The following is a 26,853-nucleotide window of genomic DNA, read 5'->3' on the forward strand; positions in this document are numbered from 1 at the left end:
TCCATTAGGTTCCTTTTAGCGAGGTAGTGGGCGATTAAAACCATTTTACATCGATTGTGAATTGAAACTATTTTCAATTCTCCCTTTAGTGATTATACACGTTTAGGGCTTCCACAAACCATGAGTGACACCTAGCAGCATATCATGGTTACCCAAGCTAATCAGAAGAGGTTAGAGAACCTATTTAGTTCGAGATTACAAATGCAATACGGTCTTTCTCTAATCTAATACTCTTGACCACATTGTTTGGTTTGATAGTTTATTTTCTCATGTCTACTATCCAATGTGTGTCTTGTGCTTATATGATTACCATGAATGTGATTCGGAATGCATTCCCTAATCTCATTCATACTCTGATCAGAGATTTAAATCATATCATAGAGTATTCTCCCTCAAACGGTTTGAAGGTTAGAGATCCCTTGTTGCGCATTCACTTGTTTCCATAGCTAAGTCACTTGACCCCAACGATGCCGTGGACACCCTCCTGATGGAGTGACTTTGACATAATCAAAGATCAAGGTCTTAACCACAAGACAACTATGATGCCTCAGGTCAAAGGACTACTTTGCATTATCCCAACCATGAGTTCTCATGTGACATGGAATATGAGAACCCTTCGTTGATCGCGTTCAGTGAACTCATTCTCTATTGAGCACCTACCGTACTTGTCTTGATGTCACACACACCAATGACTCGAGACTAATCACTCTCCCTGAGAGAAGACATAGTACGTACTGATCTTGACGGACTGTATACGCCCAATTGGCAATCCTATGATCAGGAACGTTTAGGATGTGTCTACGAAAGAATGGTCTCATGAATCTAACTTCATTAGATTACATTCTCCCAATCACATATTCCTTGGACTTTATCGTTTAAGCATATAACATTTATATGAGACGGCTCAAACAATAATTTATGCCCTTTATATGTAAAACTAGATTAGTTTAACATGTGAAATGTCCGTAAAGTATCATCACATGGTTGGCTTTAGGGCACATTTCCAACATAATTAACATATTAATTAATCCCTGCCATAAATAATTAAACCATTTAATTATTCTTACTCATCTCCATTGTTTCTTCAATCTCCACCTTACACGGTGTACGATCCATTAGGTTCCTTTTAGCGAGGCAGTGGACGATTAAAACCATTTCAAATCGATTGTGAATTGAAACTTACTTTCAATTCTCCCTTTAGTGATTATACACATTTAGGGCTTCCACAAACCATGAGTGACACCTAGCAGTAGGTCATGGTTACCCAAGCTAATCAGAAGAGGTGGAGAACCTATTCAGTTTAGGATTACAATGCAATACGGTCTTTCTCTAATACAATACTCTTGACCACATTGTTTGGTTTGATAGTTTATTCATATCTACTATCCAATGTGATTCATTTGCTTATATGATTACCTTGAATGTGATTTGGAACGACTTCCTAAATCTCATTCATACTCTGGCCAGAGATTCTTAATCATATCATAAAGTATTCTCCTCCAAACGGTTTGAAGGTTAGAGATCCCTTGTTGCGCATTCACTTGCCTCCATGGCTAAGTGGCTTAACCCTAACGATGCCGTGGACACCCGCGGATGGGGTGACTTTGACATAATCAAAGATCAAGGACCTAACCACAAGACAAGTATGATACCTCAAGTCAAAGGAATACTTTGCATTATCCCAACCATGAGTTCTCATGTGATATGAGTATGAGAACTCTTCGTTGATCGTGTTCAGTGAACTCATTCTCTATTGAGCACCTACGTACTTGTCTTGATGTCACACACACCAATGACTCGAGACTAGTCACTCTCCCTAAGAGAAGACACAACACGTACTGATCTTAACGGACTGTCAATGCCCAATTGGCAATCCTATGATCAGGAACGTTTAGGATGTGTCTAGGAAAGAATGGTCTCATGAATCTAACTTCTTTAGATCGCATTCTTCCAATCACATATTCCTTGGACTTATCGTTTAAGCGTATAACATTTGTATGAGACGGCTCAAACAATAATCTTTGCCCTTGATATTAAACTAGATTAGTTTAACATGTGAAATGTCCGTAAAGTATCATCATATGATTGGTTTTAGGTCACATTTCCAACAATCTCCCACTTGCACTAGAGCCAATCAGCTTGGTCATCAGTGATGATACGTCTTCTGTAGTCATTTCATAAATGGCTGAGTAGTAGGCCTAGACAATGGATATTTATATGTTATCCATAGAAGCAACCTTGAGAATAACGACGTCACCATTATACATGATTCTTAATCATGTGGTTCAGTCTCTCATTTGAGTTCGTATCGTGATGAGACCTTGATTCCCTGGCTTGAGCTATCGCCCCATCAGTGTCAGACACTTTCTGGTTGGAACCGAATAGAGAGTTCATAAATGAACTTTCCCATCCAAACAACATTGTTGTAAACTTCTATATGACAATATATTTTGCATTCATAATGGAACACACTAAAGTCATTACTTTAATGTTTCCATCCAAATATCTCTTTAGTCATAATAAAGAGATATCTGTTTATCTCTTCATTCATAATGAAGAAACATCCAATGATGGATTAGATTCATAATCTAATACATTTACACTTCCATTACGTTACTCTAATTCTTCCTCGATGTTTGAGGAATATATCCTTTAGTATTTCTTAAATACTTAAAGACTCACTTGACAGTTGCCATGGTTCTGATCCTGGGCTTGCACTGATATCGTCTTGTACCGTTCTAGGTACAACTCATATCAATGTTTTTCATACAATATGAAATACATAAATCACTTTTCTGCGTATGCATAAAGGATTCTATTTACGCATTATTTCTTTGGGAGTCAAAGAGTACGTTCTCTTTGAGAAGAGCAACTTCTTAGTCTCACTAGAGTTGTCCTTTTTGATTGAAGTTCATCATCATATGAGAAACTTTATAGATATATCCTAAAATCTATCAATATAGATTTTCATCCCATGTATATAGACTATGTCTCCCATAGACATTCTATCTTCATATAATGTTCTAAAGTCATAACTTTAACAAAGAAGTATTCTTTTCATTTCCAAAATTAATATATCATATATTTGTATATATATATATATATATATTCAAATTTAGGAACATGATTAACTCCCACTAATCTTTTGTAAACCTGGTAAACAAAAGATTCATTTACATCTTTATGAGAAATCAAACGATTTGATCTTTCTCTCATAAGACGTTTATAGCTCCCACTAGCTTGCTAAGATCCATGATGGTTGGATCTCTACAACTTACATGTCTTGTGATTCATAGTTTTAAACATATATTATCAAGACTATCTTAATAATGGTTTCGGAAACCCATATTATGTCCAAACATTGAATCACCATTTAGTTGTAGCTAGCTATCTTCGAATTAATTGAAACTAAGACTACGTCAAAGATGGTTTCTTCAAAGTCAACCATTCTCTTTGATTGTAGTCACCTTAAGCTACCAATTAGCGATGGAGGTTTCATTATTTCGGGTCAAATGGTACTTTACCATTTCCTTGAGTATATATCGTATATACACTCAATGTAGTCATAAGGATTTTCATTCTTATTTCTTTCGAATTAAGAGGTGTAACTCTATGACATAGTCATAAAGTTCAAACCATTCAACTGAGACGGTTTATAAATCCTTCTCGACTACCTTGGAGCTTGTGGTGTAGGAACTAGGTTGTTATATTTGTTGATCACTATCTTGTCTCTCAAAGAACCCATTCTTTGAGTTCTATCTCTCGTTCATTTGCTCTATCTTAGGCAAATCCTGGTGTAGGATTACAATGAACTACCCAACAAACAACATTTGTTAGTTGGTTTATAGAAGTGATATCCAAATGTTAATTTAAGGATACACACAAGATAATTCTCAAACAAATATTGCTTATTAGCACACAACCCCAAATCTTAACATGATTAAGATTTGTCTTTCTTTCCAACTACATCTTATGGAGTCATGAAAATTTTGGAAGATCTTCTAATTGACAATCATATTGTCTTAGAAGCATATATCCTATATATGGGTAATTGATAACATCCAAGGAACTAAATCTTATTCAAGTTCGTTCTTCTCCTAATGGAGAAATCCATTATCTTTTGATGCTTCTTTCCTTGATATTATTCAAGGAAACTGTTCTAAAGTGTTATCTTTCCTTGGATCAAATCTAAGGAGGCAAATACTTTAGACGTCTTACTCATCAACTTACATTTCTTGAATTCTTTGAAACCTTTTGCAAAGTATTCGGACTTGTGTTTATTCAAAATAAACTATAGTCCAACCGAGAGTGATCTTCGGTGAATGTCATACAACATGAGTAGTATTATGTTGTGGACAAGTGCCACTAACATCTAAGTGAATTAACCTCAACAACTTTGTGATTCTTTCTTCTTTCCAAAAGAATAAAGATTCGAACATTTCGCCTCTATACAATTTTAATAAGAAGGTGTTGGATCCGGATCTAACGATCCAAAACATCCATCTATGACCAACTCGTATTTTATGTTTTTGAGGTATCACAACTCAGTTGGGATTAGTGTTAGAAATGTGCCCTAAAACCAATCATATGATGATACTTTACGGACATTTCACATGTTAAACTAATCTAGTTTAATGTCAAGGGCAAAGATTATTGTTTTAAGCCGTCTCATATAAATGTTATATGCTTAAACGATAAGTCCAAGGAATATGTAATTGGGAGAATGCAATTTAAACAAGTTAGATTAATGAGACCATTCTCTTTCGTATACATATCCTAAACGTTCTTGATCATAGGATTGCCAATTGGGCATTGACAGTCCCTTAAGATCAGTACATGTTATGTCTTCTCTTTGGGAGAGTGACTAGTCTCGAGTCATTGGTGTGATTGACACCAAGACAAGCATGTAGGTACTCAATAATGAATGAGTCCACTGAACACGATCAACGAGGAGTTCTCATACTCATGTCACATGAGAACTCAAGGTTAGGATAATGCAAAGTAGTCATTTGACCTGAGGCATCATAGTTGTCTTGTGGTTAGGTCCTTGATCTTTGACTATGTCAAAGTCACCCCATCAGAGGATGTCCAAGGCATAGTTGGGGTTAAGCCACTTAGCCATGGAGGCAAGTGAATGCGCAACAAGGGATCTCTAACCTTCAAACCGTTTGAGGGAGAATACTTTATGATATGATTAAGAATCTCTGGCCAGAGTATGAATGAGATTTAGGAAGTCATTCCAAATCACATTCAAGGTAATCATATAAGTAAATGAATCACATTGGATAGTAGACATGAATAAACTATCAAACCAAACAATGTGATCAAGAGTATTGTATTAGAGAAATACCGTATTGCTTTGTAATCCTAAACTGAATAGGTTCTCCACCTCTTCTGATTAGCTTGGGTAACCATGACATACTGCTAGGTGTCACTCATGGTTTGTGGAAGCCCTAAACGTGTATAATCACTAAAGGGAGAATTGAAAGTAAGTTTCAATTCACAATCGATTTGAAAGAGTTCTAATCGCCCACTGCCTCGCTAAAAGGAACCTAATGGATTGTACACCGTGTAAGGTAGAGATTGAAGAAACAAAGGAGAAGAGTAAGAATAATTAAATGGTTTGATCATTTATTTATGGCAAGGATTAATTAATATGTTAATTAATCAAACAAATAAAGTTCGTTAAAAGAACACAGGTTAGTTTTGGGCCTCAAGGCCCAATGGGCTTCGAACGTCAAGCCCATTAACTTAAGTTGTATGACAACTTAATTCACAAAGGCCTAAAAAGCCCAATAGAACCCTATGGCCGGCCATTTAGAGGAAGGGTAGTGAACTTGCTTTAATTACAAGTTTGCCACTCCAATGAATAAAGGTATAAATATGATTTTATAGCCAAAATTCATTTAGGGTTTTTCTTTTGGGGAAAGGATGAGAACATAAGCTCTCTTTTCTCTCTAAAGAGGGCGGCCACCCTTGGAGGGATTAGCTAGTAATCTTTCTCCTCCAAGGTCACTCATCTCTTCTTCACATCTCACCTTGGTGTGGAGACTTAGAGGTTCTCAATTTTGGGAACTTGGAGAAACCTATTCTTCCATCCAAATCCATGGATCTAAGAAGCAAGGAATGAAGGCCCTCTCCTTGGGTGATTAGCCTTTGCTTATGCAAAGAGGAATCTACAAATGTATAAATTTCTCAACTCACTTTGATTTTAGTTGAGTCTTGGTTCACAATCTAGTAGGCTTTGAATTTCATGGTTAATGTTTTGTTTTTAAGTGCATACAAGCATGATTCTGCCTTTTAATTGTTAATTGCATGCTATGTTGGAAATGTTCCCTAAAACCAATCATATGATGATACTTTACGGACATTTCACATGTTAAACTAATCTAGTTTAATATCAAGGGCAAAGATTATTGTTTGAGTTGTCTCATATAAATGTTATACGCTTCAACGATAAGTCCAAGGAATATGTGATTGGGAGAATGCGATCTAAAGAAGTTAGATTCATGAGACCATTCTTTCGTAGACACATCCTAAACGTTCCTTATCATAGGATTGCCAATTGGGCATTGACAGTCCGTTAAGATCAGTACGTGTTGTGTCTTCTCTCAGGGAGAGTGACTAGTCTCGAGTCATTGGTGTGTGTGACATCAAGACAAGCATGTAGGTGCTCAATAATGAATGAGTCCACTGAACACGATCAACGAGGAGTTCTCATACTCATGTCACATGAGAACTTATGGTTGGGATAATGCAAAGTAGTTCTTTAACTTGAGGCATCATAGTTTTCTTGTGGTTAAATCCTTGATCTTTGATTATGTCAAAGTCACTCCATCAGAAGGGTGTCCACGGCATTGTCGGGGTTAAGCCACTTAACCATGGAGGCAAGTGAATGCGCAACAAGGGATCTCTAACCTTCAAACCGTTTGGGGGAGAATACTCTATGATATGATTAAGAATCTCTGGCCAGAGTATGAATGAGATTTAGGAAGTCGTTCCAAATCACATTCAAGGTAATCATATAAGCACACGAATCACATTGGATAGTAGACATGAATAAACTATCAAACCAAACAATGTGGTCAAGAGTATTGTATTAGAGAAAGACCGTATTGCATTTGTAATCCTAAACTAAATAGGTTCGCCACCTCTTTTGATTAGCTTGGGTAACCATGATATGCTGCTAGGTGTCACTCATGGTTTGTGGAAGCCCTAAACATGTATAATCACTAAAGGGAGAATTGAAAGTAAGTTTCAATTCACAATCGATTTGAAATGGTTTTAATCGCCCACTGCCTCGCTAAAAGGAACCTAATGGATCGTACACCGTGTAAGGTGGAGATTGAAGAAACAATGGAGATGAGTAAGAATAATTAAATGGTTTAATTACTTATGGCAAGGATTAATTAATATGTTAATTAATCAAACGAATAAGTTCGTTAAAGACCTCGGGATAGTTTTGGACCTTAAGGCCCAATGGGCTTCGAACATCAAGCCCATTGACTTAAGTTATATGACAACTTAATGAATAATGATTCACAAAGGCGCAATTAGCCCAATAATACCCTAAGGCCGGCCATTTAGAGATGGAGTGAGTTTTGGACTTATTTACAAGTTTGCCACTCCAATGAATTAAGGTATAAATATGACTTTATAGCCAAAATTGATTTAGGGTTTCTTTTAGAGAATTGGAGAGAACATATCTCTCTCTTTTCTCTCTAAGAGGCCGGCCTCCTTGGAGGGTTTAGCTAGCAATCCTACTACTCCAAGGTCACTCATTTCTTCTCCAATCTAACCTTGGTGAAGAGACTTAGAGGTTCTCAATTTTGGGAACTTGGAGAACCATTTCATCCATCCAAATCCATGGATCTAAGAAGCAAGGAATGAAGGCCCTCTCCTTAGGTGATTAGCCTTTGCTTATGCAAAGAGGAATCTACAAAGGTATAAATTTCTCAACTAACAAATGTTGTTTTAAGTTGAGTCAAGGTTCACCAATCTACTAGGCTTTGAATTTAATGGGTAATGTTTTGTTTTGAGTGCATGCAATCATGATTCCGCCTTTAATTTGTTAATTGCATGCTATAGATGTTGCTCAAATGAACATGTTTTTCACAAAATTTCCTTCAAGTGGTATCAGACCCTAGGTCTAGTAGTTGGTGAATCCTTTTTGGTTTTGTAGTTCATAGTCTTTGATTTAAATGTTGTAATATGTTACAAGCTTTATTCTTGTTTCTTTGAATGTAAATTTTGTTAAAAAATTTGCCATCTCAAATGTTGTAGATGTAGTTCATATGATCATGAATTTTGGAGCTAAAATTTGGTGCCATGTTTTTGGGGATTTTCGGCCAAATCCAAAGGGTGATTTTTTGGGTTCTTGTTTGACTTGTTAAAAGTGTTTTAAGGTGACTTTTGGAACCCCTAAGTACCCTAGGATGTTAACCCCATTTTGAGTAGTGAAAATTTGAGTTTTATTGCTTGAAAATGTTCATGGAACTCTTATGGGTTTTCTTGGATGTTCTTCATTGTTCTTGAAGTTCTTACCAAGAACAAAAAGGTTTGGTGTTTTGATTCAAAGTTTTGGATGATTTCATAAAGTCTTTGTTTTGTGTTGGTGGGTGTGACTTATCTATCAACAAAACATTTATTGAAATTTTGAAAGGTGATAGAAATGGTGATGGGTGTGTAAGAAGTACTTCTCTTGCACACACACCACTTGCATGGCTTTATTCACACCAACCTATTTCCACTTGCATGGCTTTATGACTTTCTTGAAAAATTTTCAAAATTTTGTGGCTTCAATCTCTCCAAAACCGGCCACCCTACAAGTGGGGTACTTTTGGGGCTTTTATGCAATTACATAAAGTTTTGGTACTTTTGTGTAATTTGTAGTTTGACCCAAAAGTTTACGTATTTACGTAAAGGCCCAAAATCATTAAAGGACAAATTGTTTTGTTCCTTTAATGATGTTTTTCAATTTGTTGAAATTTTTGGGTTCTAGTTGTAATTACATGAAGTAATGGACTTTTGTGTTTTAACAAAATGAGCTCAAAAGTTTAAGTTTAGCAACATAGCCCAAAAAGTTGAGGTTATTGCATTTTGGCCCAGATTAGGTTGAGAACAAAATGGTTTTGTCTCTTTAAATGAGAATTGGATTTTCATTTCATTTAGCTCCATTTAAATCAATATTATGGATACAAAAACCAAATGAAAATGTTGCATTCAATTTAATTAGTTAAAGTGTTAATTAATTAAAGGGTGATTATGAACCTAAGCCTACGATAATTGAGCTATGTGAAAGGCCGTTTCAAATTTGTTTGAACCATGGGAATGTGTAGATTAGATTTTGGTTGTAATTTGATTTGATCAAATGTTGTAAAAGAGCATAAGCTCTTCTTTACTTTAAAGTAATTTGTTTTATTCAAATGTTGTAAAGAGCATAAACTCATCTTTACTTTGAAGTACTCCTTTCTTGTATTATTTGATATGCATGAAAATGGAGTAGAGGGTCCAACGCCCCTAAGACAACACGCCTTAATGAGATTAAACACATAACTAAAATCAATCACCATCCCTAGACCGAGATTAAACACTAGGCTCGTGTTGAATCTAAACAAAGGTTCATAGTCATCCTAAGGCCCTAAGGCAACTATATAGTCCATCAAATGAATGCAAAGTTTATGTTAGTAGTGAAGGATTATTTTGTGAAAACATGTTCATTTGAATAACATCTATATCATGCATTTAACAATTAAAAGGCGGAATCATGCTTGCATGCATTCAAAAACAAAACATTACCCATGAAATTCAAAGCCTAGTAGATTGGTGAACCAAGACTCAACTCAAATCAAAGTGAGTTGAGAAATATATACCTTTGTAGATTCCTTGCATCAAAAATCTATGGATTTGGATGGAAGAATAGGTTTCTCCAAGTTTCCAAAATTGAGAACCTCTAAGTATCTTCACCAAGGTTAGATTGGAGAAGAAATGAGTGACCTTGGAGTGGTAGGATTGCTAGATACACCCTCCAAGGGGGCCGGCCTCCTAGAGAGAAAAGGAGAGACATGTTCTCTCCAATTTTCTCCAAAAGGAACCCTTAATGAATTTTAGGCTATAAAGTTCTTTATATAGTCACTTCTTTAAATGACTTAAGAACCAAAAACCCTAATTCAACACACATGGCCGGCCACATAAGGGATTTGGGCTTTTGGGCCTTTGTCAATCTTTATTCATTAAATTGTCATACAACTTAAGTCAATGGGCTTGACGTTCGAAGCCCATTGGGCCTTAAGGTCCAAAACTATCCCGAGGTCTTTAACGAACTTATTCGTTTGATTAATTAACATATTAATTAATCCTTGCCATAAATAATTAAACCATTTAATTATTCTTACTCATCTCCATTGTTCCTTCAATCTCCACCTTACACGCTGTACGATCCATTAGGATCCTTTTAGCGAGGCAGTGGGCGATTAAAACTCTTTCAAATCGATTGTGTTGGAAATGTGCCCTAAAGCCAATCATGTGATGATACTTTACGGACATTTCACATGTTAAACTAATCTAGTTTTACATATAAAGGGCAAAGATTATTGTTTGAGCCGTCTCATATAAATGTTATATGCTTAAACGATAAAGTCCAAGGAATATGTGATTGGGAGAATGTAATCTAATGAAGTTAGATTCATGAGACCATTCTTTCGTAGACACATCCTAAACGTTCCTGATCATAGGATTGCCAATTGGGCGTTGACAGTCCGTTAAGATCAGTACGTACTATGTCTTCTCTCAGGGAGAGTGATTAGTCTCTAGTCATTGGTGTGTGTGACATTAAGACAAGTACGGTAGGTGCTCAATAGAGAATGAGTTCACTGAACGCGGTCAACGAAGAGTTCTCATATTCCATGTCACATGAGAACTCATGGTTGGGATAATGCAAAGTAGTCATTTGACCTGAGGCATCATAGTTGTCTTGTGGTTAAGACCTTGATCTTTGATTACGTCAAAGTCATCCCATCAGGAGGGTGTCCACGACAAGGGATCATAGTTAGCTATGGAGACAAGTGAATGCGCAACAAGGGATCTCTAACCTTCAAACCGTTTGAAGGAGAATACTCTCTGGGATGACTTTGACATAATCAAAGATCAAGGTCTTAACCACAAGACAACTATGATGCCTCAGGTCAAATGACTACTTTGCATTATCCCAACCATGACTTCTCATGTGACATGAATATGAGAACTCTTCGTTGATCGTGTTCAATGAACTCATTCTCTATTGAGCACCTACGTACTTGCCTTGATGTCACACACACCAATGACTCGAGACTAGTCACTCTCCCTGAGAAAAGACACAGCACGTACTGATCTTAACGGACTGTCAATGCCCAATTGGCAATCCTATGATCAGGAACGTTTAGGATGTGTCTACGAAAGAATGGTCTCATGAATCTAACTTCTTTAGATCGCATTCTCCCAATCACATATTCCTTGGACTTATCGTTTAAGCATACAACATTTATATGAGACGGCTCAAACAATAATCTTTGCCCTTGATATTAAACTAGATTAGTTTAACATGTGAAATGTCCGTAAAGTATCATCATATGATTGGTTTTAGGGCACATTTCCAACAATCTCCCACTTGCACTAGACCCAATCAGCTTGGTCATCAGTGATGATACCTCTTCTGTAGTCATTTCATAAATGGCTGAAAAGTAGGCCTAGACAATGGATATTTATATGTTATCCATAGAAGCAACCTTGAGAATAACGACGTCACCATTATACATGATTCTCAATCATGTGGTTCAGTCTCTCATTTGAGTTCGGATCTTGATGAGACCTTGATTCCCTGGCTTGAGCTATCGCCCCATTAGTGTCGTAGTGTCGGTACACTAGAGACACTTTCTGGTTGGAACCGAATAGAGAGTTCATAAATGAACTTTCCCATCCAAACAACAATGTTGTAAGCTTCTATATGACAATATATTTTGCATTCATAATGGAACATACTAAAGTCATTACTTTTAATGTTTCCATCCAAATATCTCTTTAGTCATAATAAAGAGATATCTGATTATCTCTTCATTCATAATGAAGAAACATCCAATGATGGATTAGATTCATAATCTAATACATTTACGCTTCCTTTACGTTACTCTAATTCTTCCTCATTCTTTGAGGAATCTGTCCTTTAGTATTTCTTAAATACTTAAGGACTCACTTGACAGTTGCCATGGTTCTGATCCTGGGCTTGCACTGATATCATCTTGTACCGTTCTAGGTTCAACTCATATCAATGTTTTTCATACAATATGAAATACATAAATCACCTTTATGCGTATGCATAAAGGATTCTATTTACGCATTATTTCTTTGGGAGTCAAAGAGTACGTTCTCTTTGAGAAGAGCAACTTCTTAGTCTCACTAGAGTTGTCCTTCTAATTGAAGTTTATCATCATATGAGAAACTTGCTAGCATCTATTGTCTATTATTAGGGATTGATATAATCCAATTATATCATGAAATATATCATTATAGATTTCCATCCCATGTATATAGACTATATCGCCCATATACATTCTATCTTCATATAATGTTTTAAAGTCATAACTTTAACGAAGAAGTATTCTTTTCATTTCCAAAATTAATATATCATATATATATTAATTTTTAGGAACATGATTAACTCCCTTATACATTCTATCTTCATGTAATGTTTTAAAGTTATAACTTTAATGAAGAAGTATTCTTTTCATTTCCAAAATTAATATATCATATATATTTAAATTTTAGGAACATGATTAACTCCCACTAACCTTTTGTAAACCTAGTAAACAAAAGATTCATTTACATCTTTATGAGAAATCAAACGATTTGATCCTTTTCTCATAAGATGCTTATAGCACCCACTAGCTTGCTAAGATTCATGATGGTTGGATCTCTACAACTTATATGTCTTGTGATTCATAGTTTTAGACATATATTATCAAGACTATCTTAATAATGTTTCGGAAACCCATATTATGTCCAAAAATTGAATCACCATTTAGTTGTAGCTAGCTATCTTCGAATTAATTGAAACCAAGACTACGTCAAAAATGGTTTCTTCAAAGTCAACCATCCTTTTGATTGTAGTTACCTTAAGCTACCAATTAGCTTATGAAGGTTTCATTATTTCGGGTCAAATGGTACTTTACCATTTACTTGAGTATATATCATATATATACACTCAATGTAGTCATAAGGATTTTCATTCTTATTTCTTTCGAATTAAGAGGTGTAACTCTATGACATAGTCATAAAGTTCAAACCATTCAACTGAGACGGTTTATAAATCCTTCTCGACTACCTTGGAGTTTGTGGTATAGGAACTAGGTTGTTATATTTGTTGCTCACTATCTTGTTTCTTAAAGGACCATTCTTTGAGTTCTATCCCTCGTTCATTTGCTCTTAGGCAAATCACATTGTAGGATTACAATGAACTACCCAACAAAACAACATTTGTTAGTTGGTTTATAGAAGCGATATCCAAAAGTTAATTTAAGGATATCCCACAAGATTGTTATCAAACAAATATTGCTTATTAGCACACAACCCCAAATCTTAACATGCTTAAGATTTGTCTTTCTTTCCAACTACATCTTATGGAGTCATGAAAAATTTGGAAGATCTTCTAATTGACAATCATATTGTTTTTAGAAGTGTATATATATATCCTATATATGGGTAATAGATAACATCCAACGAACTAAATCTTATTTAAGTTTGTTCTTCTCCTTATGTAGAAATCTATTATCTTATGATGCTTATTTCCTTGATATCTTTCAAGGAAACTGTTCTAAAGTGTTACCTTATCTTGGATCAAATCTAAGGAGGTAAATACTTTAGACATCTTACTCATCAACTTACATTACTTGAATTCTTTGAAACATTTTGCAAAGTATTCGGATTTGTGTTTATTCAAAATAAACTATAGTCCAACTGAGAGTGATCTTCGGTGAATGTCATATAGCATGAGTAGTATTATGTTGTGGACAAGTGCCACTAACATCTAAGTGAATTAACCTCAACAACTTTGTGATTCTTTCTTCTTTCCAAAAGAATAAAGATTCGAACATTTCACCTCTATACAAATTTAACAAGAAGGTATTGGATCCGGATCTAACGATCCAAAGCATCCATCTATGACCAACTCGTAATTTATGATTTAGAGGTATCACAATTTAGTTGAGATTAGTCACTACCTTGCAACCTTTTGGGTTTTAAGCATCATTATATTCTAAACAGTTAACACTACCATATCATCTCTACTATAGAGACAATCAATTAGATTACTATAATCCAATCATTGATTAATAAAGAACAATGTTTTGTCAAACAAAACATTCATCCATCTCTACTATAGTGACGGAATTAAATTCCTTATAATTGGAATGTAAAGACAATCTTTAGTTTTTCCAATTTCTTTGGTAGTTCATATGAGGAAGTACGTACTATCTGCTTTCGCAGAGATCTATATTTTATTCAAGTTCCGAATGTGAAGCACCTTTTCTTCTCTCATATATCTTCTACTTCTTATTAGTCACACTTTTACAACGATTGTAAAACATAGTTGCTAATACGGAATCAAGCATTCAAGTAGAAGAACCAACTGTTTTGAACTATTCAAGAACAATTTACAACACCTTCGAAAGGTGTGTTCTTGATACTTGCAAGACATTTCTTGCAAATACCCCTTCCAATGTCCATCCTTTCATAAAGAAAGTTTGTTCCCTTGGAGTTAATTTTATCTTCTTCATTTGACTTCTCCTTTTACTACAATAGTCATGGTCCCTAAACTCCCACTATCTCTCTTGAAACCTTTTTCAATTGTGTTATACACATCAAACATTTTGGAGAGCATGTGTTTATTGTTCACTACATAGTTTACAATAAACTTAGTGAACCATTAGGATAGGGACATAAAGGTGAAGTCCTAGCCTAGTTTCTGTCTCGTTAAGTGGTTTATCACTTCAACACTCAATGATTCAAAATCATCATAAGTCCATGTTAATGGACTATTTTTGTCAACCAACCATTATGTTCTAAACATAATTACAAACTTTCAAGAGTTGTACAAGGCAACTCTTATTTCTTCATACAACAAATTGTAAGTGAAGAATCATGGCACATTAAGTGTCCATGCCTTTGTGCTTTCTTCTCAAGTTCCTTGTTCAAAGCAACTCCTATTTCTTCATACAACAAATTGTAATTGAAGAATTATGACATTAAAAGTGTTGTCCTCTTTATGATAGACCTTTTCTAACATATTCTTCTAATGATACATTATCAATAGGAAGATTGTGAGGATGAGACTACTTAGGTACATTTACAAGCCATTAAAGACAATCTATGGTTTTGTAGTACCAAGTACGGAAACTAAAGCTTTCGGCTTTTATTTGTCAAGTGTTGGATAGGGTTTGCAAATATATTGGTAAACAAATACATAACGAATATAAATTGATTGATTTTAAGCCATTTGATCCGGGTCTTTAAATCAAATAGCACCACCCACTATTTTGGGCAAATTCCATATCCCTCATTGGAATTCGAGAGTTTTGGATGAAACTCTTAGTAGGGTATGGGAGACTCACTACTACCAAGCCCACCTCACAATGATATGATGTTGGCTCCATTGCACTTAGTTAAGTCATTCCCACCATGCTTAGTTCGTGAAGGGGTTCAAGAATAGCCTCACGATGATACGATGTCGGCCATCCTCGTTGCCTACACTCACCTCATCAAGTATGTATATAGACCCCTCCTGAGTGTAAGCACGCACTTTGTACTCCCCCATGATAAGGTGAAGCCGGTGTACGAGTCACAAACGATCGGAGCTACCACGGTGGAAGGCCACGAAAGAGTGTTCAAAGCACTCCCACGCTTATCAACTTAATAATGGTTTGGTTGAGGGTTTTAGGTCTCATCACATATAAACATACATTTTAATCTCTATTAAAACAATTTTGGTCCTATTACAACTATTGGTCCATATGATTGTTTTTAGTTGTATATAATACTCCCACTATGTTTATAAAACATTTTTAAAGCAAGAGTATATGATACTACTAACATAACCTTTGCATTCATTTGATGGACTATATAGTTGCCTTAGGGCCTTAGGATGATTATGAACCTTTGTTTAGATTCAACACGAGCCTTGTGTTGAATCTCGGTCTAGGGATGGTGATTGATTTTTGTTGGAAATGTGCCCTAAAACCAATCATGTGATGATACTCTACGGACATTTCGCATGTTAAACTAATCTAGTTTAATATAAAGGGCAAAGATTATTGTTTGAGCCGTCTCATATAAATGTTATATGCTTAAACGATAAAGTCCAAGGAATATGTGATTGGGAGAATGCAATCTAATGAAGTTAGATTCATAAGACCATTCTTTCGTTGACACATCCTAAATGTTCCTGATCATAGGATTGCCAATTGGGCATTGACAGTCCGTCAAGATCGGTACGTGCTATGTCTTCTCTCAGGGAGAGTGACTAGTCTCGAGTCATTGGTGTGTGTGACATCAAGACAAGTACGTAGGTGCTCAATAGAGAATGAGTTCACTGAGCGTGATCAACGAAGAGTTCTCATACTCATGTCACATGAGAACTCATGGTTGGGATAATGCAAAGTAGTCCTTTGACCTGAGCCATCATAGTTGTCTTGTGGTTAAGTCCTTGATCTTTGATTATGTCAAAGTCACTCCATTAGGAGGGTGTCCACGGCATCGTTGGGGTTAAGCCACTTAGCCATGGAGGCAAGTGAATGCGCAACAAGGGATCTCTAACCTTCAAACTGTTTGAGGGAGAATACTCTATGATATGATTTAGAATCTCTGGCCAGAGTATGAATGAGATTTAGAAAAGTCGTTCTAAATCACATTCAAGGTAATTGAAGGATTTATTTTGAAAAACATGTTCATTTGAATAACATCTATAGTATGCAATTAACAAATTAAAGGCGGAATCATGCTTGTATGCATTCAAAAACAAAACATTACCCATGAAATTCAAAGCCTAGTAGATTGGTGAACCAAAAATCAACTCAAAACAAAGTGAGTTGAAATTAATACCTTTGTAGATTCCTCTTTGCATAAGCAAAGGCTAATCACCCAAAGAGATAGGGCCTTCATTCCTTGCTTCTTAGATCCATGGATTTGGATGGAAGAATAGGTTCTCCAAGTTCCCAAAATTGAGAACCTCTAAGTCTCTTCACCAAGGTTTGATTGTAGAAGAAATGAGTGACCTTGGAGTAGTAGGATTGCTAGATGTACCCTCCAAGGTGTTGGCCTCTTTAGAGAGAAAATGGAGAGACAATTCTCACCCATTTTCACCCAAAATAAACCCTTAATCACATTAATGAATATTTGGCTATAAAGTCCTTTATATAGTCACTTCTTTAAGTGACCTAAACAACCAAAACCCTAATTCATCACCATATGGCCGGCCACCTAAGGAATTTTGGGCTTTTGGGCTTTAATGAATCTTTATTCATTAAATTGTCATACAACTTAAGTTAATGGGCTTGACGTTCGAAGCCCATTGGGCCTTAAGGTCCAAAACTATCCCGAGGTCTTTAACGAACTTATTCGTTTGATTAATTAACATATTAATTAATCCTTGCCATAAATAAATGATTAAACCATTTAATCATTCTTACTCATTTCCGTTTAATCTTCAATCTCCACCTTTTATGGTGTGCGATCCATTAGGTTCCTTTTAGCGAGGCAGTGGGCGATTAAAACAATTTTACATCGATTGTGAATTGAAACAATTTTCAATTCTCCCTTTAGTGATTACACACGTTTAGGGCTTCCACAAACCATGGTTGACGCCTAGCAGCATGTCATGGTTACCCAAGCTAATCAGAAGAGGTTAGAGAACCTATTCAGTTCGGGATTACAAATGCAATACGGTCCTTCTCTAATCTAATACTCTTGACCACATTGTTTGGTATGATAGTTTATTTACTCATGTCTACTATCCAATGTGAATCGTTTGCTTATATGATTTCCTTGAATGTGATTTGGAACGCATTCCCCAATCTCATTCATACTCTGGCCAGAGATTCCAAATCATATCATAGGGTATTCTCCCTCAACTGTTTGAAGGTTAGAGATCCCTTGTTGCGCATTCACTTGTCTCCATAGCTAAGTGGCTTAACCCCAACGATGTCGTGACACCCCGAGGGGGTGAATTAGACATAATCAAAGATTAAGGACTTAACCACAAGACAACTGTGATGCCTCAGGTCAAAGGACTACTTTGCATTATCCCAACCATGAGTTCTCATGTGACATGGAATATAAGAACTCTTCGTTGATCACGTTCAGTGAACTCATTCTCTTATTGAGCACCTACCTACTTGTCTTGATGTCACACACACCAATGACTCGAGACTAGTCACTCTCCCTGAGAGAAGACACAGTACGTACTGATCTTAACGGACTGTCAATGCCCAATTGGTAATCCTATGATCAGGAACATTTAGGATGTGTCTACGAAAGAATGGTCTCATTAATCTAACTTCATTAGATTGCATTCTCCCAATCACATATTCCTTGGACTTTATCGTTTAAGCATATAACATTTATATGAGACGGCTCAAACAATAATCTTTGCCCTTTATATGTTAAACTAGATTAGTTTAACATTTGAAATGTCCGTAAAGTATCATCATATGATTGGTTTTAGGGCACATTTCCAACAGTAATCATATAAGCACACGAATCACATTGGATAATAGACATGAATAAATAAACTATCAAACCAAACAATGTGGTCAAGAGTATTGTATTAGAGAAAGACCATATTGCATTTGTAATCCCAAACTGAATAGGTTTTCTCTACCTCTTCTGATTAGCTTGGGTAACCATGATATGCTGCAAGGTGTCACTCATGGTTTGTGGAAGCCCTAAACGTGTCTAATCACTAAAGGGAGAATTGAAAGTAAGTTTCAATTCACAATCGATTTGAAATGGTTTTAATCGCCCACTGCCTCGCTAAAAGGAACCTAATGGATCGCACACCATAAAAGGTGGAGATTGGAGATTAAACGGAGATGAGTAAGAATGATTAAATGGTTTAATCATTTATTTATGGCAATGATTAATTAATATGTTAATTAATCAAACGAATAAGTTCGTTAAAAGACCTCAGGATAGTTTTGGACGTTTAGGCCCAATGGGCTTCGAACGTCAAGCCCATTGACTTAGGTTGTATGACAACTTAATGAATAAAGATTCACAAGGGCATAATAGCCCAATAATATCCCAATGGCCGGCCATGATGTTTAGGGTAGTGAACTTGGACTTATTTACAAGTTTGCCACTCAAATGAATAAAGGTATAAATATGACTTTATAGCTAAAATTCATTAAGGGTTTGTTTTGGAGAAAATTGGTGAGAACTTCTCTCTCCATTTCTCTCTAAAGAGGCCGGCCACCTTGGGGGGTGCATCTTGCAATCCCACTACTCCAAGGTCACTCATTTCTTCTCCAATCTCTCCTTGGTGAAGAGACTTAGAGGTTCTCAATTTTGGGAACTTGGAGAAACCTATTCTTCCATCCAAATCCATAGATTTTAGATGCAAGGAATGAAGGCCCTCTCTTTGGGTGATTAGCCTTTGCTTATGCAAAGAGGAATCTACAAAGGTACAATTTCAACTCACTTTGTTTTGAGTTGAGTTTTGGTTCACCAATCTACTAGGCTTTGAATTTCATGGTTAATGTTTTGTTTTTAAGTGCATGCAAGCATGATTCCGCCTTTAATTGTTAATTGCATGCTTATAGATGTTGCTTAAATTAACTTGTTTTCACAAAATAATCCCTCCAATTTTAGTTACGCGTTTAATCACAATAAGGCGTGTTGTCTTAGGGGCGTTGGACCCAACTACTTCATTTTCATGCATATCAAATAAAGCAAGAAAGGAGTACTTCAAAGTAAAGAAGAGCTTATGCTCTTTTACAACATTTGATCAAAACAAATTACTTTAAAGTAAAGAAGAGCTTATGCTCCTTTACAACATTTGATCAAATCAAATTACAACCAAAATCTAATCTACACATTCCCATGGTTCAAACAAATTTGAAACGGCCTTTCACATAGCTCAATTATCGTAGGCTTAGGTTCATAATCACCCTTTAATTAATTAACACTTTAACTAATTAAATTGAATGCAACATTTTCATTTGGTTTTTGTATCCATAAGATTGATTTAAATGGAGCTAAATGAAATGAAAATCCAATTCTCATTTAAAGAGACAAAACAATTTTGTTCTCTACCTAATTTGGGCCAATATGCAATTACCACAACATTTGGGCTATATTGCAAAAACACAAACTTTTGGGGTCATTTTGTAAAAACACAAAAGTCCACTACTTCATGTAATTACAACTAGAACCCAAAATTTAAACAATGCAAAAACTTCATTAAAGGAGCAAAACAATTTGTCCTTTAGCGTTTTTGGACCTAAACGTAAAAACGTAAACTTTTGGGCCAAAGTACAAATACACAAAAGTATCAAAACTTTATGTAATTGCATAAAAGCCCCAAAAGTACTCCCACTTGAGGGATGGCCGGTTTTGGAGAAGGATTAGAGTGATGTGTGTGTTGATTTGTGAGTTTTGATATAAAGCATGCAAGTGGTGCAAGTGGTGTGTGTGAAAGGGAATTAATCCTTTCACACCCACCATTACTTCTACCACCATTTAAACAAATATCTAACACATTAAATCATTTGAAAAACATAAAACATCAACTTTATGAAATAAATCAAAACTTTGAATCAAAACACAAAACTTTTTGTTCTTGGCAAAAATGTCAAGAACAATGAAGAACATTCATGAAAAACCCAAAAAATTTCCATGAACATTTTTACTCCAAAAACATCCCAAAACCATTCAAACTTTAGGGAAATAACATATAACCAAACTAGGGTACATAGGGGTTCCAAAAGTTACTTGAAAACACTTTTAACAAGTCAAACAAGAACCCAAAAATCCACCCTTTGGATTTGGCCGAAAATTCCCAAAAGCATGGCACCAAATTTTAGCTCCCATATTCATGCTCATATGAACTACATCTACAACATTTGAGATGGCAAATTTTCTAATAAAATTTACATTCAAAGAAACAAGAATAAAGCTTGTAACATATTACAACTTTTAAATCAAAACTATGAAATACAAAACCCAAAAGGATTCACCAACTACTAGACCTAGGCTCTGATACCACTTGAAGGATTATTTTGTGAAAACATGTTCATTTGAATAACATCTATATCATGCATTTAACAATTAAAAGGCGGAATCATGCTTGCATGCATTCAAAAACAAAACATTACCCATGAAATTCAAAGCCTAGTAGATTGGTGAACCAAGACTCAACTCAAATCAAAGTGAGTTGAGAAATATATACCTCTGTAGATTCCTCTTTGCATAAGCAAAGGCTAATCACCCAAAGAGAGGGCCTTCATTCCTTGCATCTAAAATCTATGGATTTGGATGGAAGAATAGGTTTCTCCAAGTTTCCAAAATTGAGAACCTCTAAGTATCTTCACCAAGGTTAGATTGGAGAAGAAATGAATGACCTTGGAGTGGTAGGATTGCTAGATACACCCTCCAAGGGGGCCGGCCTCCTAGAGAGAAAATGAGAGACATGTTCTCTCCAATTTTCTCCAAAAGGAACCCTTAAAGAATTTTAGGCTATAAAGTTCTTTATATAGTCACTTCTTTAAATGACTTAAGAACCAAAAACCCTAATTCAACACACATGGCCGGCCACATAAGGGATTTGGGCTTTTGAGCCTTTGTCAATCTTTATTCATTAAATTGTCATACAACTTAAGTCAATGGGCTTGACGTTCGTGTTGGAAATATGCCCTGAAAGTCAATCTTTGGAAGAAATCTTTCAGGACAAATGAATCGATGTATGGATGATTCTTATACATCAAATGGCAAAGATACTAATTAGGACTATCTCAATAAACGAAATATGTCCTGAATAGTGAATCCATGGACAATGGATCGATTGAAGAAGTAATCTAATGATGTTAGACTACAGAGACCTTCTTCACATAACCATTATGTCCAAAAGGTTCCTGGTTGTTGGATTGTCAGAGGGATACTGACAATGCTTAGACTGGTACATACTGTGTCCGCTTCAATTGGAAGGATGGAAAGTCTCAACCCATTCGTGTTGTGACACTAAGACAAGTATGTAGGTGCTCATTAAGGGAATGAGTTCACTGAACACAATCGAATCAGAGTACTTGCATGGAGGTCTACTCACATGTCAAGCAAGTAACTCAAATGGTTGGAATAATGTAAGTAATCCTTTGACCTGAGGCATCGTCGTTGTCTTGTGGTTAAGTACTTAATCTTTGATTATGTCAACGTCACTCTATCAGAATGTCAACGGCATAGTTAGGGTTAAGCCACTTAGTCATGAAGGCAAGTGTATGCGCAACAAGGAATCTCTAATCCTCGATAAGAGAGGAAGAATACTCTAAGATATGATTCGGGAATCTTCGGCCGAAGTATCGAGCGTAATAAAGGAAAGCGTTCCTAAACGACTCAATTGGATCATATAAGAAGGAATAATCACATTAGGGGTTTGACATGAAATATCCATACCCTAATGATGTGATTGAGAGTATTGTATTAGAGAAGGATTGAATTACATTGTAATTCCAACTGACTAGGTTCTTTGAATAAACTTCTACATTAGCTTGGGTAGCTATGACATATGGTTAGATGTCACTCATAGCTTGTGAGTTCTTCTAGATGATTAGATGTAGTCATCAAAGAAGAAAGGTGAAATAAAATGAGGTTTGAATTCACTAAGTGATTGAATTAAATATAAGCAATTGGATTAATGCCAATCACCTCACTGCCTTGCTAATTAGAACCTAAAAGATTGTTCACCACAACACTATTGTAGTGAGTAACTAATGGATGATGGAAACAATTAATTAGATTAATTATGTGTTGTGATTAATTTAGAAAAGTCTAGAAAAATCATAAAAGCGATAAAGATCGTTTTGGGCTTAAAGAAACGTTCGGGTTTAATTAGGCCCATTGGGCCTAAACCCATTGGGCTTTTATTCAAGCATTGGATGACTTGAAATAATAAAAGCCCAAAGCCCAAAAACAACACAAGAGGGCCGGCCATATTATGTGGGTTTTGGAGAGATATTTAGTCAAGTGTTGACTAGGTTTTCTTTTTGTCTATATAAGCAACTTTATAAGATATTGTTCATTAGGGTTTTTTGTGAGTTTTGAACAACAAAAGAGGCAAAAGAAAATAGCCATCTTGAACCACAAAGGCCGGCCACCAAAGGGGGTTTTTACTAACATCTCTTACACCCTTTTGGTTATTCCTTTATCCTTCTCACTACACTAGTGGGTGAGGATCTTTAGAGGTTTCCTACTTTGGGAACTTGAAGAGAACCTAGGAGCACTCATTGTAACAAAGTGGAGGAGGCAAGGAGGGAAGCTAGGCTCAAGGATTTCAAGGAGCAAAGGCCTTGGAGGTGGTCCATCCTTGGTCTCAAGTCTAGATCAACAGGTATAAGACTAACCTTCACTTTGTTCTTGATTCTAAAATTGTTTTGATGCATTATATATAAACCTATGAACCTTGAAGGGGATTTGCATGACTATAGCTTTGAAAATATGTTATAAATGCTTCCGCTGCTTTCGTATATTAAATTTTTGATTTGTATATGCATGATAGTCATTATGAAATCCCATGCTAGAATCTCATAATTTTTCCCTTCAGTTCGAAGCCCATTGGGCCTTAAGGTCCAAAACTATCCCGAGGTCTTTAACGAATTTATTTGTTTGATTAATTAACATATTAATTAATCCTTGCCTAAATAATTAAACCATTTAATTATTCTTACTCATCTCCATTGTTTCTTCAATCTCCACCTTACACGGTGTACGATCCATTAGGTTCCTTTTAGCGAGGCAGTGGGCAATTAAAACTCTTTCAAATCGATTGTGTATTGAAACTTACTTTCAATTCTCCCTTTAGTGTTTATACACGTTTAGGGCTTCCACAAACCAAGAGTGACACCTAGCAGCATATCATGGTTACCCAAGCTAATCAAAAGAGGTAGAGAACCTATTCAGTTTAGGATTACAAATGCAATACGGTCTTTCTCTAATACAATACTCTTGACCACATTGTTTGGTTTGATAGTTTATTCATGTCTACTATCCAATGTGATTCGTGTGCTTATATGATTACCTTGAATGTGATTTGGAACGACTTTCCTAAATCTCATTCATACTCTGGCCAGAGATTCTAAATCATATTATAGAGTATTCTCCCCTAAACGGTTTGAAGGTTAGAGATCCCTTGTTGCGCATTCACTTGCCTCCATAGCTAAGTGGCTTAACCCCATCGATGCCGTGGACACCCGCGGATGGGGTGACTTTGACATAATCAAAGATCAAGGACTTAACCACAAGACAACTGTGATGCCTCAGGTCAAAGGACTACTTTGCATTATCCCAACCATGAGTTCTCATGTGACATGAATATGAGAACTCTTCGTTGATCGTGTTCAGTGAACTCATTTTCTATTGAGCACCTACGTACTTGCCTTGATGTCACACACTCCAATGACTCGAGACTAGTCACTCTCCCTGAGAGAAGACACATCACGTACTGATCTTAACGGACTGTCAATGCCCAATTGGCAATCCTCTGATCAGGAACGTTTAGGATGTGTCTACGAAAGAATGGTCTCATGAATCTAACTTCTTTAGATCGCATTCTCCCAATCACATATTCCTTGGACTTATCGTTTAAGCATATAACATTTATATGAGACGGCTCAAACAATAATCTTTGCCCTTGATATTAAACTAGATTAGTTTAACATGTGAAATGTCCGTAAAGTATCATCATATGATTGGTTTTAGGGCACATTTCCAACAAGTAGTATCATATACTCTTGCTTTAAAAACCGTTTTATAAGCATAGTGGGAGTATTATATACAACTAAATTCAATCAAATGGACCAATAGTTGTAATAGGACCAAAATTGTTTTAATAAAGATTAAAATGAATATTTATATGTGATGAGACCTAAAAACCCTCAACCAAACCATTATTAAGTTGAGAAGCGTGAGAGTGCTTTGAACACTCTTTCGTGGCCTTCCACCATGGTAGGCTCCGATCGTTTGTGACTCGTACATTGGCTTCACCCTATCATGGGGGAGTGCAAAGTGCGTGCTTACACTCAGGAGGAGTCTATATGCATACTTGATGTTGTGAAAGGTAGGCCACGAGAATAGGCAACATCATATCATTGTGAGGTTGTTCTTGAACCCCTACCCGAACTTGCATGGTGGGAATGACTTAACTAAGTGCAATGGAGCCAACATCATATCATTGTGAGGCTACATTCTCTAGAGGCCAAATAAGATGGGTACTTGCAAGAGATGCAAATGAGTAAGCGTACTCTCTCATTATTATGAATGCTAGCCAACATCATATCATTGTGAGGTGGGCTTGGTAATAGTGAGTCTCCCATACCCTACTAAGAGTTTCCTCCAAAACTCTCGAATTCCAATGATAGATATGGAATTTGCCAAAAATAGTGGGTGGTACTATTTGATTTAAAGACCCGGATCAAATGGCTTAAAATCAATCAATTTATATTCGTTATGTATATGTTTACCAATATATTTGCAAACGCTATCCAAAACTTGACTAAGAAAAGCCGAATGCTTTAGTTTCCGGACTTGGTACCACAATCCCAAAGATTGTCTTAAATGGATTGTATATGTACCAAAGTAGTCTAATCCTCACAATCTTCCTATTGATAATGTATCATTGGAAGAACATGTTAGATAAGTCTATCATAAAGAGGACAACGATTTTAATGTCATAGTTCTTCACTTACAAATCGTTGTATGAAGAAATAAGAGTTGCTTTGAACAACCCTTAGCTGATGCAAACACTAGTGCTTGTTTCTTTGTTAAATGAACAAAGAACTTGAGAAGAAAGCACAAGGGCATGGACACTTTATGTGCCATGATTCTTCACTTACAAATTGTTGTATAAAAAAATGAGAGTTGCCTTGAACAACTCTTGAAAGTTTGTAATTATGTTTAGAACATAATGGTTGGTTGACAAAAATAGTCCATCAACATGGACTTATGATGATTTTGAATCATTGAGTGTTGAAGTGTTAAACCACTTCTAGAAACGGAAACTAGGCAAGGACTTCACCTTTGTGTCCCTATCCAAATGGTTCACTAAGTTTATTGTAAACTATATAGTGAACAATAACCACACACTCTCCAAATCGTTTGATGTGTATAACATAATTGAAATAATTTTCAAGAGAGATAGTGGGAGTTTAGGGACCATGACTATTGTAGTCAAAGGAGAAGTCAAATGAAGAAAGCGAAATAAACTCCAAGGGAACAAACTTTCTTTATGAAAGGATGGACATTGGAAGGGGTATTTGCAAGAAATGTCTTGCAAGTGTCAAGAACACACCTTTCGAAGGTGTTGTAAATTGTTCTTGAATAGTTCAAAACAGTTGGTTCTTCTACTTGAATGCTTGATTCCGTATTAGTAACTATGTTTTACAATCGTTGTAAAAGTGTGACTAATAAGAAGTAGAAGATATATGAGAGAAGAAAAAGGTCCTTCACATTCGGAACGTGAATTAAATAAAGATCTCTACGAAAGCAGATAGTACTTACTTCCTCATATGAACTACCAAAGAAATTGGAAAAACCAAATATTGTCTTTACATTCCAATTTTAAGGAAC

General features: G+C 35.9%; 1 protein-coding gene across 1 annotated transcript in view; it reads right to left on the minus strand.

The window, feature by feature from the left end:
* The window catches only part of LOC126625466 (uncharacterized), a 90,754-nt gene that overhangs the window by 27,993 nt on the left and 35,908 nt on the right, over positions 1 to 26,853 (minus strand). The gene's annotated exons all lie outside the window — the stretch shown is intronic.

The sequence above is a fragment of the Malus sylvestris genome, chromosome 6 (genome assembly GCF_916048215.2).
Source record: "Malus sylvestris chromosome 6, drMalSylv7.2, whole genome shotgun sequence".
NCBI lineage: Eukaryota > Viridiplantae > Streptophyta > Magnoliopsida > Rosales > Rosaceae > Malus > Malus sylvestris.